Below are 15,101 nucleotides of genomic sequence, written 5' to 3' on the forward strand. Positions count from 1 at the left end.
CCTTATGCCTAACCCTAACCTTATGCCTAACCCTAACCTTATGCCTAACCCTAACCTTATGCCTAACCCTAACCTTATGCCTAACCCTAACCTTAAATTAAGAACAAAATATTCATTTTAGTTTTCATTAATTTCTAAAATATAGCTAATTTGGACTTTGTGACTGTGGTAACTAGTGGAAACCGCGGCTTTGGCTTTCTAAGAGGATTCTGCCTGATGAAGGGTCAAGTGAGGACAGCTTGGCTCAGTGTTTTACGCTATGTCAAAACCTTCATCCAGGTGTAATTGCCCTTTTAAAACCCCAACTCTCACTGGTCTCTAATGGACAGATGAACTAGAGGAGAGAAGCTGCGAAGCTGGTGAGAAAGCCCCTGTGTAGTATGGTTATTATTACCAAGGCTGTGTCCTAAATGGGACCCTATTCCCATTCCCTACATAGTGCGCTACATTTGACCAGAGCAATGAAGGCTCTTGTCAAATGTAAGGCACCACAGTATGTAGATAATAGAGTGCCATTTCAAACACATCCCAGGAGTTTCTTCTCTCTACCTGGTTAAATTAACATTGTGGCATCGCTGATGCACAGTGTGTATTAAAGTGTGTATTAAAAGCATCACTAGGAGGTGGCAGTTTAATTTGATATGCACCTATTAAGGTTAATCTAATGATCTCGTGGAGACGTGAACAAACACTCCTCACATACAGTCGTGGCCAAAAATATTGGCAACCTTGCACTTTTTTCAAGTAACTCACAATTTTCCCTAAAAATAAGTTGACAATTATTTGTTCTCCACAATTCTTTATTTCACTGTTAACATTACAGAGCCTTTGTTTTTAATTCAGAACTTAATATATCCATTTGAATCAGAAAATAAACAGAAATAGCATCATCATCGTTATTGTCACCCTAGACTTAATATTTGGTAGCACAGCCTTTGGTCAAAGTAACTGCAATCAAGTGCTTCCTATAACCATCGATGAGCTTCCTGCACCTCTGTACTGGCAGTTTGGCCCACTCCTCTTGTGCAAACTGCTCCAGTCCTCCCATATTAGAAGGGTGCCTTCTCCTAACTGCTGTTTTCAGATCTCTCCACATGTTTTCAATGGGATTTAGATCTGGACTCATTGCTGGTCACTTCAGAACAGTCCAGCGTTTTGTCTTGAACCATTCCTGGGTGCTTTTTGAAGTGTGTTTATAGTCATTATCCTGCTGGAAGATCAATGACCTTTCGACGGAGACCCAGCTTTCTGACACTGAGTCCGACATTGCGCTCCAAAATGCCTTGGTATTCTCCTGATTTAATGATGCCATGCACACGTTCAAGGCACCCAGTGCCAGAGGCAGGAAAGCAACCCCAAAACATCACTGAACATCCTCAACTTTTGACTGTAGGGAAGATGTTCTTTTTTTTGAAGGCTTCATTTTGTTTTCTGTGAACATAGAGATGGTGTGCTCAACCATAAAGCTCTTATTTGGTCTCATCTGTCCACAGGACATTCTCCCAGGAGGATTTTGTTCAGGTGTGTTTTGGCAAATTGCAGTCGGGCTTTCTTATGTCTCTCTCTCAGCAGTGAGGTCCTCTTCGGTCTCCTACCATATAATCCCTTTTCATTGAGTTGGCGACGGATGGTGCGAGTTGAAATTGTCATACCTTTGAATATGTGGCAGTTGAACAAGGTACCTTTCCACCATTTAAAAAATCCTTTGCTGCAATCTTCCATCAGGTTTTCTCTTGCGACCACKTCTAGGGAGGTTGGCTACAGTGGCATGAAACTTAAACTTCCTAATAACATTACATACGGTGGAAACAGGAATATCAAGGTCTCTGGAGATGGACTTGCAGCCTTGAGATTTTCCATGCTTGGCTACAATCTTGTGTCTGACCTCCTTGGATAATTCTCTGGTTTTCTTTCTTTTCTCCATGCTCATTGTAGTACACAGTGACACAAAACAGCAGACTTTGTTATTTTCTCTATTCAAACTGGTTGAATGAGTGATTTTTATATTGCAGGCAGCTGCAACTCACCAAAGGTGAGTTTAATTTCAAAGTAAAGGAGAAGGACCGGCTTGAGATCTAATTATTTATAATACTTCTAAAAGGTGGCAATAATATTGTCCGGCTCATTTTAGGATTTATTTGTGGAATAAGCTAAGCTTTAATAAATKATTCAATTTTTTTTGTTTTGTTCAACTGAATACCAAAATATTTTGACATTTCAACAGTTTTCTGAAAGAAATGGTGTATTATTTGAAAAAAGTGCAAGGGTACCAATATTTTTGGCCACAACTGTATATGTAATTACTTGTGTGCCTTTAATATCAAGCAAACCTTTAGAATTCGAGAAAATTTGAACTATTGCAAACAAAACAAAACATATTGAAAGCAAAACATTAACCCAAAAGTATTAAGAGAAAAATAAATTATATCGCAAGGAAATACATTTTGAAAGGCAAGAGCAAATGAATTGTAAATGAATGCAAAATATTGCAGTGAAACATTTTCAATGATAATGTGACTGTGATGAAACACTTCCCTCTTTGCTTGCAATGTTTTCTATCTTTGGTTATGTTACCCTGCCCTTTGCATTCGTTGCCTTTTTATGTTTGCAAAATTCTGGCACATTCATTCCATGTAGGTGGGGTTTAGCGGGATGCATAGATGATGAGTCTCTATTGGTCAACAGGTTTTGGAGTGACAGTTCATCCTCATTTTTTCTATCCCAGCTAGCAGCTTAAAACGATCACCCGGACAGCAATGTTAGATTGCTAGCTAGCTGGCGATGCTGAGGCAACAGCATTTTATGCTAACTACCTGTCACGACTTCCTCCGAAGTCGGTCCCTCTCCTTGTTCGGGCGACGTTCGGCGGTCGCCGTCGCCGGTCTTCTAGCCATTGCCCATCCACCTTTCATTTGTTTTGTCTTGTCTTCCCACACACCTGCTTTCAATCCCATCAATTACATGTTGTGTATTTAACCCTCTGTTCCCCACATGTCCTTGTCCGGTATTGTTGATTGTAAGAGTTTGTGCACATTATGTCTGGCGTGTGAAGGGTTTCGTYCCATTGTATTTATTTATTGTTTTTGTTCACTGTGATTTTTATTATTGAACTGCACCGTTGTAACACAGTCTTTGTGTAACAGTTTAACTTTATGGCGTCCCCTCGCCCCGACACGGGCGCGAACCAGGGACCCTCTGCACACATCAACAACAGTCACCCACGAAGCATCGTTACCCATCGCTCCACAAAAGCCGCTGCCCTTGCAGAGCAAGGGGCAACACTACTTCTAGGTTTCAGAGCAAGTGACGTAACTGATTGAAACGCTACTAGCGCGTACCCGCGCTAACTAACTAGCTAGCCATTTCACATCCGTTACACTCACCTCCCTTTCAACCTCCTCCTTTTCCGCAGCAACCAGTGATCCGGGTCAACAGCATCAATGTAACAGTATAACTTTAGTACGTCCCCTCGCCCCGACACGGGCGCGAACCAGGGACYTTCTGCACACATCAACAACTGACACCCACGAAGCGTCGTTACCCATCGCTCCACAAAAGCCRCTGCCCTTGCAGAGCAAGGGGCAACACTACTTCTAGGTTTCAGAGCAAGTGACGTAACTGATTGAAACGCTACTAGCGCGTACCCGCTAACTAGCTAGCCATTTCACATCCGTTACATTTGCTCTCCTGCGCCTGACTTCTCTGCCGCCAGTACGCACGCATTACACTACCCAGCTAGTGTATAAACAAAGCTTGATTGTTTATTATTTAACTGTACATGTAGGTAGGGGTAGGTAGTAGGTAGTACCAATAAAAAATGTACCCCGATTCTCCACCGTTCTCCCCAAAGTGTCCACTTGCACCCTTCTTGCATGGATTTAGCAATGCCAGGGTTTTTCTCTGGATCAAAATGGGGATTAGGTGATGGGCGTGGCTGGGGCTTGGCGAACGGTACATTCCCAGACCTAACATGTTTTAGGCCCTGCACATACATGTAGCAAAAAGACAGAAACTGCAAAGTTATTTTCAAAGTTGGAAGAAGAAAAAACATATATGAAAAGATTGTTTGCCCGCCCCGTTCTCCCCAGTGAATTAAATGTCTATCTTCTCAGCATTGTTTTCCCCTGCTGTTTGAGACTTAGAGATGACAAGATCATCATGCATTTCAGTCTAATAATATGTCATAAATATGCAGCTTCACGCCCCCATTACCCCCTCTGTGTGTGTGTGTGTGTGTAGGTGTATGTGTGTATGTGTGTGTGCGTGCGTGCGTGCGTGCGTGTGTGCGTGCGTGTGTGTGTGCGTGCATGTGTAGAATACAGACAGATAAATGCTGAAGCTATAATGACATTGACGTCAGTCAAACACCTGGAAGTGCACTAAATGAGGTGGGTATAGAAAATAAAAAACAGCAGAGAAAAACAAAATGTTCTTCCAAATGTCTTGAACTGGGGCTTCTGATTTAGCGAATGATGAGGAGGAGGAAGAGCAGGAGGAGGAAGAATAAAAAGGTGGTGACAATGGTGATGATGTTGATAATGATTACCAGGACAATGACAGTTCTGATGATGATGGGGAAGATGATGTTCGTTTCTGCTGCCCCTCCTTTTTGCCATTGTCTTTTGAGGATTCAATGCTGCTTGTGCCTGGTTTTCAGTGGACTTGGTTTTCAGTGGAACCCGACTCTATCTACACCTTACACATAAGACACTTTTTTGTAAAAGGATTTTTTTTWAATTTAAATTTWAATATATAAAATCACAAACTCCTCACCTCACAAAAGAAAAGATCATTTAAAAAATATGAGTTAGTTAATGTTCAACATTTTCTTAATGAATCAGTATCCATTGAGGAGAAAGATGATAACGACAGCAATAATCAACCGGTGGGAGTCTTAATTTCAATTGGGTTGCATGTATATTACCTCACCCGGGACGGTCACCCAGCACCATCGCATATTGTAACCTGAGCGTTGAATGTCCTTTTTAGAGTCCATCACTTGTGCCAAGAGCGCCAGTCAGAAGAAAGCACACGCTGAGATGCTCGCGCCTCGCCACTGTGAGTCTTTAACAAAGTGCTGAAACCCACCAGGCAGTCACAATCCTAGGAGGAACTCCGCGAAACGGGAGGCAGTTAGATGCACTTGGATTACCGGTTGGTGAAGTGTCACAGAGTTAACCGCGAACAGACTGGCGCGTTATCACCGCAAAAACGTAAACCACGCGTCAGTCWTAAAACATTGCTTTCATAGCTGCAATGAAATCAACAATGGCAATTGTCGCACTTGATTGATATTATTATTATTTGATTTTCGAGTGGATATTCCTTTTCCGGTTGAAAAAAATATTGTAAATGTACATTTGGTTGAGTTAAATAGAATCACGGACGATGGAAGTCAGTCTCAGAATAAGCTTTCTGTCTACATAGGCTGCACCACCGGGCTCTTCTGAAATACATCACTATTGGACTCCTTACAGAATTGTAATCTTTCAACACATTTTTTAGCAAGGTAAGAGCTTTCAATTATGTCGTTGCATTTATTTTATTTTATTCCTATTTGGATTCATTCAATTCTTTTAACGTGACTGTCACAATCTTAAAATTAAGTTTTAAAAAATGAACTAGAATAGCTTGCCAATCAACAGTCATTGAACATTGTTAAATTTTGCGATTTTACATAAATAAATTGCGCCTTCATATTCCGTTGTACAGCTTGTGCTGAGTAGATGGCAGTGAACTTTGCCTTCCACCTACTCTGTTCATAATACTGGCTGATATGGAAGGAATGAGACCAAGGGAATCCAATGTTATAAACACCAAAGAGGCACAATGGTAAATGTATTATGAATTKATCTGTGACCATAAAAGGGCATATGTGTAGGTCTACTGGTTGGTTTCTGATTGATGAGCTCTCTACACTCATCAGTCATTAGTCAATGGGATGGCATATTTCGTTGAACATATCAAGCTATCGGTCTCACACAATTTAACATGGTTTATAGGAATGTGACATTTATTTAATATCATAACAAATCAAATCACAAAATGAAATGCTGTATTGACTTTTAAAATGTTTCATACCTTAAAAGCCCACACCCATCCCTCCCAAATAGACTAATGCTGTTGACACATATTCTAGATTTCTGTTTCAGCATGTGAAATATGCTGATTGAAGACATTCTCGCAAAGCTTATGTAGAAAACATTGCTTAGACTACAAATTTCCATTCCCATACCATACTGTATAGCCACTTTCCCTCTCAGTCATTTGGGCAGATTTCTAAGTATAATCAGATCAGTGGTCTAGCAGTGCCATTTAGAGGAGCATATCATTTTACATGTGAATCAAAGTAGCCAGTTGAGCATTAAACATTGTGCCTAAAGCAGCACTTTTGCCCCTCATGAGGAGTGTGTAAAGGAGATGTGATTGGSACTGGGGAGACTGTGGCTGTTGTCAATGTACCGAAAGTCTAACGTAGTCAACCACCAGGTTAAATTACAATCAGTGTGATATTATCCAAGCACCACAACGTGTCCACTCAGACGATTTGATAGTGAGAAGAGAACTGCCATGACACAACCTAGAACCATTCTCCTTATACATTGTTTTAGCATATTGATGAAGAAGATCATTAGCAATCAATGATGTCATTCCGTAGGCTACTTATATCAAATTCATTCTTGTCGAGAATCAGTCAGGCTACGTCCCAAATGGCACCCTATTACCTACAAAGCGCACTAACATTGACCATAGAAGGGGCAGAAAGTACCCAGGCGGCTATTGTGGCTAAATGTTGAATAGATTAGTTCTGTTAATGTAATCATGTTTAAGGAAATGTATTACCATCTGTCTGTCTGTCGGTCTGTCTGTCGGTCTGTCTGAACAGGCACTGATTTGAGACGGGATGATGGGCTGAAGGGGCGATGTGCACATATATGACGGGATACTGTCAGAAACACACACGAACACACAATTGGAGTGTCACGCCCTGACCGTAGAGATCTTTTTATGTCTCTATTTTGGTTTGGTCAGGGTGTGATTAGGGTGGGCATTCTATGTTCATTTTCTATGTTTTGTATTTCTTTGGTTTTGGCCGGTTGTGGTTCTCAATCAGAGGCAGCTGTGTATCGTTGTCTCTGATTGAGAACCATACTTAGGTAGCCTTTTCCCACCTGTGTTTTGTGGGTAGTTGTTTTCTGTTTTGTGTTTCTGCACCTGACAGAACTGTTTCGGTTTCGTTCGTTCTCTTCGTTGTTTTGTTATTTAGTATTCAGTTGTATTAATAAATCATGAACACTTACCACGCTGCGCTTTGGTCCACTCCTTCTTCTTCAGACGGCCGTTACATGGAGCTCAGTTGCATACGTCTGGTTGCTCTATCTGTGAGATTGGGGAGTGATACATCAGCTGTCTGATCAGTGATGAGTGGAGCGGCAAATATGCCAGACTAACAGGAAAGCAGAGAGCCAGGAGGGAGATCAAATTAAAATTAAAGTTAAACCTCGGTGCTCTCATGCCCTGAAATGGCACACACACACACACACAGAGAGCGTGAGATTGAGAGAGGGATACAAGTACATTCGCACGCACGCACGCACGCACGCACGCACGCACGCACGCACGCACGCACGCACGCACGCACGCACGCACACACACAACAACCCCAAACACACACACACACACACACACACACACACACACACACACACACACACACACACACACACACACCACCCTACCTTTCCACCACCCCACCCACTCCCCTCCTCCACACACAGACAAGGACACAGGACACAAGACATACACTACCGTTCAAAAGTTTGGGTCACTTAGAAATGTCCTTGTTTTTTGAAAAACAACAATTTTGTCCATTAAAATAACATCAAATTGATCAGAATACAGTGTAGACATTGTTAATGTTGTAAATGACTGTTGTAGCTGGAAACTGCAATTTTTTTAATGGAATATCTACATAGGCGTACAGAGGCATATCAGCAACCATCACTCCTGTGTTCCAATGGCACGTTGTGTTTGCTAATCAAGTTTTATAATTTTAAAAGGCTAATTGATCATTAGAAAACCCTTTTGCAATTATGTTAGCACAGCTGAAAACTGTTGTACTTATTAAAGAAGCAATAAAACTGGCCTTCTTTAGACTAGTTGAGTGTCAGGAGCATCAGCATTTGTGGGTTCGATTACAGGCTCAAAATGTCCAGAAACAAATAACTTTCTTCTGAAACTCATCAGTATATTCTTGTACTGAGAAATGAAGGCTATTTCATGCGAGAATTTGCCAAGAAACTGAAGATCTCGTACAACGCCATGTACTACTCCTTTCACAAAACAGCGTAAACTGGCTCTAACGAGAATAGCAATAGTAGTGGAAGGCCCCGGTGCACAACTGAGCAAGAGGACAAGTACATTAGAGTATCTAGTTTGAGAAACAGATGCCTCACAAGTCCTTAACTGGCAGCTTCATGAAATCGTACACGCAAAACACCAATTTCAACATCAACAGTGAAGAGGTGACTCCGGCATGCTGGCCTTCTAGGCAGAGTTCCTCTGTCCAGTGTCTGTGTTCTTTTGCCCATCTTAATCTTTTATTTTTATTGGCCAGTCTGAGATATGTTTTTTTCATTGCAACTCTGCAACACTCTAATGTACCTGTTCTCTTGCTCAGTTGCGCACCGGGGCCTCCCACTACTCTTTCTATTCTGGTTAGAGCCAGTTTACGCTGTTCTGTGACGGGAGTAGTACACGGCATTGTACGAGATCTTCAGTTTCTTGGCAATTTCTCGCATGGAATAGCCTTCATTTCTCAGAACAAGAATATACTGATGAGTTTCAGAAGAAAGTTCTTTGTTTCTGTACATTTTGAGCCTGTAATCGAACCCACAAATGCTGATGCTCCAGACACTCAACTAGTCTAAAGAAGGCCCGTTTTATTGCTTCTTTAATCACCACAACAGTTTTCAGCTGTGCTAACATAATTRCAAAAGGGTTTTCTAATGATCAATTAGCCTTTTAAAATGATAAACTTGGATTAGCTAACACAACGTGCCATTGGAACACAGGAGTGATGGTTGCTGATAATCGGCCTCTGTACGCCTATGTAGATATTCCATTAAAAAAATTGCCGTTTCCAGCTACAACAGTCATTTACAACATTAACCATGTCTACACTGTATTTCTGATCAATTTGATGTTATTTTAATGGACCAATTTTTTTTTTTTCTTTCAAAAACAAGGACGTTTCTAAGTGATCCCAAACTTTTGAACGGTAGTGTATGTAACTAAGAGCTATCTGTCAACGGAGGTCAGCAGTGTATACAGACTGAGCTTGTTGTTCCTATGTATTAAACTAATGCTTCATGTTTTATTCATTGGTTCGTTCATGTACGCCACTCTGCCTCTCTCTGTCTGTCTCAGGCTGCGGTTCTGTTGTCTACAACGCTCCACTAGGGTAATTTGACAGAGCAACGATATTTGTCATAATTGTTTCCAGTAGAAAATATCTGTTCAATAGTAAATTTCATTCTTCCATGTTGTTGTCTTTCAAATCCCAGACTGTAGCTTTAAAATAAATGGGATTGAAATGTGTTAGTTGTTGTGGGGACATGTTGTCCTTCGGCCTTTTGTGTAGTGTAGGTTGTGTGTAAGACGAAGTTTGTGCAACCTTATCTTGTAGTCGTTTTCTATTTGTCTTCCTCTTTTATGGACCTTGTCAAATTTCACAGCATCAAATTGTACTACGGGCTAAGTCAAGACATTAGCCAGCCAGAATGACGTGTGGATGTTTTCCCATTATAAAATACACATTAGTGCATGAAGCCAGTGTGAGAGAATACAGCTCCCTTTCGGATACTTGTTCTCGCGGATGTGTGGATGCAGCTGCTCCCACAAACATTGATTAAGTCCCCGTAATGTAGTAAAGACATTTACAGAGCTAGCGATGATATGATGTGGTTATTACATTACATGTGTAAGTGTTTCAATGTGTGCTGTGATTTTCAAATTAGTGCATATCACTCATGTTCTTGGAGCAACACGATCGGTTGTCTGCGACCTACCCATGAAATGACACCGTAGTGAAATATTTTCTTAACATTTCCTTATTCATTATTCTGCTCCAACACAAAGAGGAGCTGTTCTCTCTGGGTCTATTTTTGGATAGTCCCGGTGCGCCAGTTCTCCACACCCTAAGCGGTGAACAATTTCCAGTGATTGCCTGCGCTGTGTCTACCTAACGTTCGCTCCAGGGAGAAGTTTCCCCAAGGTACAAATCTAGGATCAGCTAACCCTTATTCATTATTACATTAACCATTAGTGGGGGAAATGCAAAACGGACCCAAGATCAGCATTTAGGGATAACTCCCCCATACTCTCCAGAACTACAGTGTCTATAATATACTGAACACTAGTGATGGGGGAAAAATCGCTACAGTTACATATCGAGATATTATTTTTGACAATATAGCATATTGTATTGTTTTGACAATATCGCAAAAAGGGTAGTTGGCTGTACCTGCACCAAAACGTTTCCTTTATAGATTGTTCTCCATCTTCTTTTTAAATAAGAAGCCAATTAGTTTTCAGCACTTTTATTTCCATTACTGATCAAAACTAGTTTTCTCATGGCTCTCGTCCCTCTGCAGCAGACATATGGTGATCAATATGTTTTCGAACATCGAATCGGAATAAAAACACAGTATCAAATCACAATACATATAAACTCAGCAAAAAAAGAAACGTTCCTTTTTCAGGACCCTGTCTTTCAAATATAATTAGTAAAAATCCAAATAACTTCACAGATCTTCATTGTAAAGGGTTTAAACATTGTTTCCCATGCTTGCTCAATGAACCGTAAACAATTAATGAACATGCACCTGTGGAACTGTCGTTAAGACACTAACAGCTCACAGACGATAGGCAATTAAGGTCACAGTTATGAAAACTTAGGACACTAAAGAGGCCTTTCTACTGACTCTGAAAAGCACCAAAAGAAAGATGCCCAGGGTCCCTGCTCATCTGCGTGAACGTGCCTTAGGCATGCTGCAAGGAGGCATGAGGACTGCAGATGTRGCCAGGGCAATAAATTGCAATGTCCGTACTGTGAGATGCCTAAGACAGCGCTACAGGGAGACAGGACGGACAGCTGATCGTCCTCGCAGTGGCAGACCACGTGTAACTATACCTGCACAGGATTGGTACATCTGAACATCACACCTGCGGGACAGGTACAGGGTGGCAACAACAACTGTCTGAGTTACACCAGGAACGCACAATCCCTCCATCAGTGCTCAAACTGTCCGCAATAGGCTGAGAGAGGCTGGACTGAGGGCTTGTAGGCCTGTTGTTAGGCAGGTCTTCACCAGACATCACCGCCAACAACGTTGCCTATGGGCACAAACCCACYGTTGCTGGACCAGACAGGACTGGCAAAAAGTGCTCTTCACTSGCGAGTCGCGGTTTTGTCTCACCAGGGGTGATGRTCGGATTCGCGTTTATTGTCGAAGGAATGAGCTTTACACCGAGGCCTGTACTCTGGAGTGGGATCGATTTGGAGGTGGAGGGTCCGTCATGGTCTGGGGCGGTGTGTCACAGCATCATCGAACTGAGCTTGTTGTCATTGCAGGCAATCTCAACGCTGTGCGTTACAGGGAAGAAATCCTCCTCCCTCATGTGGTACCCTTCCTGCAGGCTCATCCTGACATGACCCTCCAGCATGACAATGCCACCAGCCATACTGCTCGTTCTGTGCGTGATTTCCTGCAAGACAGGAATGTCAGTGTTCTGGCATGGCCAGCGAAGAGCCCAGATCTCAATCCCATTGAGCACGTCTGGGACCTGTTGGATCGGAGGGTGAGGGCTAGGGCCACTCCCCCCAGAAATGTCTGGGAACTTGCAGGTGCTTTGGTGGAAGAGTGGGGTAACATCTCACCGCAATCGAACTGGCAAATCTGGTGCAGTCCATGAGGAGGAGATGCACTGCAGTACTTAATGCAGTTGGTGGCCACACCAGATACTGATTGTTACTTTTGATTTTGACCCCCCCTTTGTTCAGGGACACATTATTCCATTTCTGTTAGTCACATGTCTGTGGAACTTGATCAGTTTATGTCTCAGTTGTTGAATCTTGTTATGTTTATACAAATATTTACACATGTTAAGTTTGCTGAAAATAAACGCAGTTGACATTGAGAGGATGTTTCTTTTTTTGCTGACTTTAGAATTGTGAGAATCGCAATACATATCGTATCGGTACCCAAGTATTGTGATAATACCAGCCCTACTGAACACCCCGTCTGCATCAGTAGGTGGAGCTGATGTACACAATAGTTGTGTGCCCAATCTACCTCATCCCCATACTGTATTTATTTAATTATTTATCTTGCTCCTTTGCACCCCAGTATCTCAACTTGCACATTCATCTTCTGCACATCCTACCATTCCAGTGAGTAAGTTCTATATTGTAATTACTTTGCCACCATGGCCTATTTATTGCCTTACCTCTCTTATCCTACCTCATTTGCACATGCTGTATATAGATTTTTCTACTGTATTATTGATTGTATGTTTGTTTATTCCATGTGTAACTCTGTGTTGTTTTATGTGTCGAACTTCTTTGCTTTATCTTGGCCAGGTCGCAGTTGCAAATGTGAACTTGTTCTCAACTAGCCCACCTGGTTAAATAAAGGTGAAATGAAAAATAAAAACAGAAAAATAGCAGAGGGCTGCGATTACACTTGATCTTATACAGAGCTTATCAGAGGAGAGACATAGGGTATGATTCAGATGTCATTTTTCTCCAAATGAGGGAGTTCTATGCATTGTTGTGATTTTACTTCGAGGCATTTTTCTCTCTCTCTCTCTCTCTCTCTCTCTCTCTCTCTCTCTCTCTCTCTCTCTCTCTCTCTCTCTCTCTCTCNTCTCTCTCTCTCTCTCTCTCTCTCTCTCTCTCTCTCTCTCTCTCTCTCTCTCTCTCTCTCTCTCTCTCTCTCTCTCTCTCTCTCTCTCTCTCATTTGAGTTGTCTCCCCTGACATGAGAAAGAAGAGAGGACATTTTCTGAAGATGGGCAGGGACTCCTCTGTCCTGATGTTAGGGGGAAGCTTGTTCCAACATTGGGGTTCCAGGACAGAGAAGTGCATTGACTGGGCTTAGCGGGAGCTGACTCCCTGTGTGGATGGGAGGGCCAAGAGACCATAGGTGGCAGATCAGAGTGCTCAGGTTGGGGTATAGGGTTTGAGCTTAGCCTGAAGGTACGGAGGGGCAGTTCCCCTTGCTGCTCTGTAGGCAAGCACCATGGTCTTGAAGTGGAAGCCAGTCAGTGTGCCGAGGAGCGAGGTTACTTGGGAGAACTTCGGAAGGTTTAACACCAGGCATGATCTGGCATTCTGGATAAGTTACGGGGGTTTGATGGCACAAGTGCGGAGCCCAGCCAACTGAGAGTTGCAGGAGTTCAGACACGTTTTACCCACTGTGCAAAAACTGGTTGAATCAATGTTATTTCCACGTCATTTCAACAAAATGTTATGTGATGACGTTGAATCAATGTAGAAAACGTTGAGAATGTCGACCATAGATATCTTTTGATTAATGAGCAGATGTTCCTACTGCCGCATATCATAGATATATTTTGATTAACGAGCAGATGTTCTATGCGTCATACATAGATATATTTTGATTAATGAGCAGATGTTCTATGCGTCATACATCTACGTACTGTACAGGCTATCATGGGGTTGGGATGAAAAGGGCACAACGGATCTGTCAGCCTCTGATAAAACTGAGGAAAACACTGACACAGTCAGATTTGAAAGCTTAGTTCTCATTCCAGCCATAAGAACAAGACTTTGCCTAACTAATAGGCTTCCCCAGTCATACACAAGTCTATCAGAGAGACTGGAATAACTGTTTGGTTGCAAATTATAATTCATTTCTCTCAGCGATTCATTAACAATTGTGAGACATTTATAATTCTGACTGATTATGCTTCCCCTTTCCAAGTCTCTCTGTCCGGATAATCCCTCAATGGTAATTGATTTTCCTACTCCTAATTGATTGCGTTTTACCTGGCCACCTATACGTAACTGCCATTTTGGCACATTTTGGAACACCAGGAACAATCATCCCCAGATGGGTTTTTCTATTCTATTGATTATGAACCCTAGGGCCTGTCCTGGTGCCTTCAAAGGAAGTTTGCATCCCAAACGGCACCCTATTCCCTATACAGTGCGCTACTTTCTGACTAGGACTGATAGGGCTCTGGTCAAAAGTAGTGCACTATGTAGGGAATAGGGTGCCATTTGAGATGCAGGCGAACGGATCAATATTCTTTGTTAAACCTTCTTAATCTCCTGTCTGTGTGGGGGCTATTTCTTTTGGATAGGTTTTTGAGAACCAAACAAAAGTGGATACTGAAGACAAGTTAGAGTTTTTAAAAACATTTTGTCAAATGTACAAAAATATTATTAAAACGGTTTGTATACTTTAACAATTGTAATTTCATTTACATTTACATTTACATTTAAGTCATTTAGCAGACGCTCTTATCCAGAGCGACTTACAAATTGGTGCATTCAACTTATGATATCCAGTGGAACAACCACTTTACAATAGTGCATCTAACTCTTTTAAGGGGGGGGGGGGGTTAGAAGGATTACTTTATCCTATCCTAGGTATTTAAGCTACTGCTATGTGAACACTGTTTACACAGTGGAATTGTCTCTGCCAAAATCAATATAAATTGGTAGCAATGGAAATTATGCACCAATGTTGTGGTATAAAATCTTTATATACTCTCCATACTTGATATATGTATTGGTTTTAGAATTGGTTAAAAACAATTGATTAAAAGCTATTTTGTTCTACATTGCAGCTCTAACATGCATCAACTCAGCCTAAGATAACAATCAACAATAAAAGGGTCTGTTGAGCATTATTAACCATCGTCAGTGGCGAACAGGCCCTCGGCTACCTTTAAACAAGCTTGTCAGAGCAATATAGCGGCCCGGCTTGAGTTCTCTGTCCCAGAACCAGAGCATGCTTCTCAGTTAAATATTTAACGAGAGACCGGGGGCTTGTCATGAAATAACTAGCG

General features: G+C 41.8%; 1 pseudogene; it reads left to right on the forward strand.

Moving 5' to 3' along the window:
- The first annotated feature begins 4,996 nt into the window (after positions 1–4,996).
- The window catches only part of LOC112068435 (calcitonin gene-related peptide type 1 receptor-like), a 105,492-nt pseudogene continuing 95,387 nt past the window's right edge, over positions 4,997–15,101 (forward strand).

This window comes from Salvelinus sp. IW2-2015, unplaced genomic scaffold (assembly GCF_002910315.2).
Source record: "Salvelinus sp. IW2-2015 unplaced genomic scaffold, ASM291031v2 Un_scaffold515, whole genome shotgun sequence".
NCBI lineage: Eukaryota > Metazoa > Chordata > Actinopteri > Salmoniformes > Salmonidae > Salvelinus > Salvelinus sp. IW2-2015.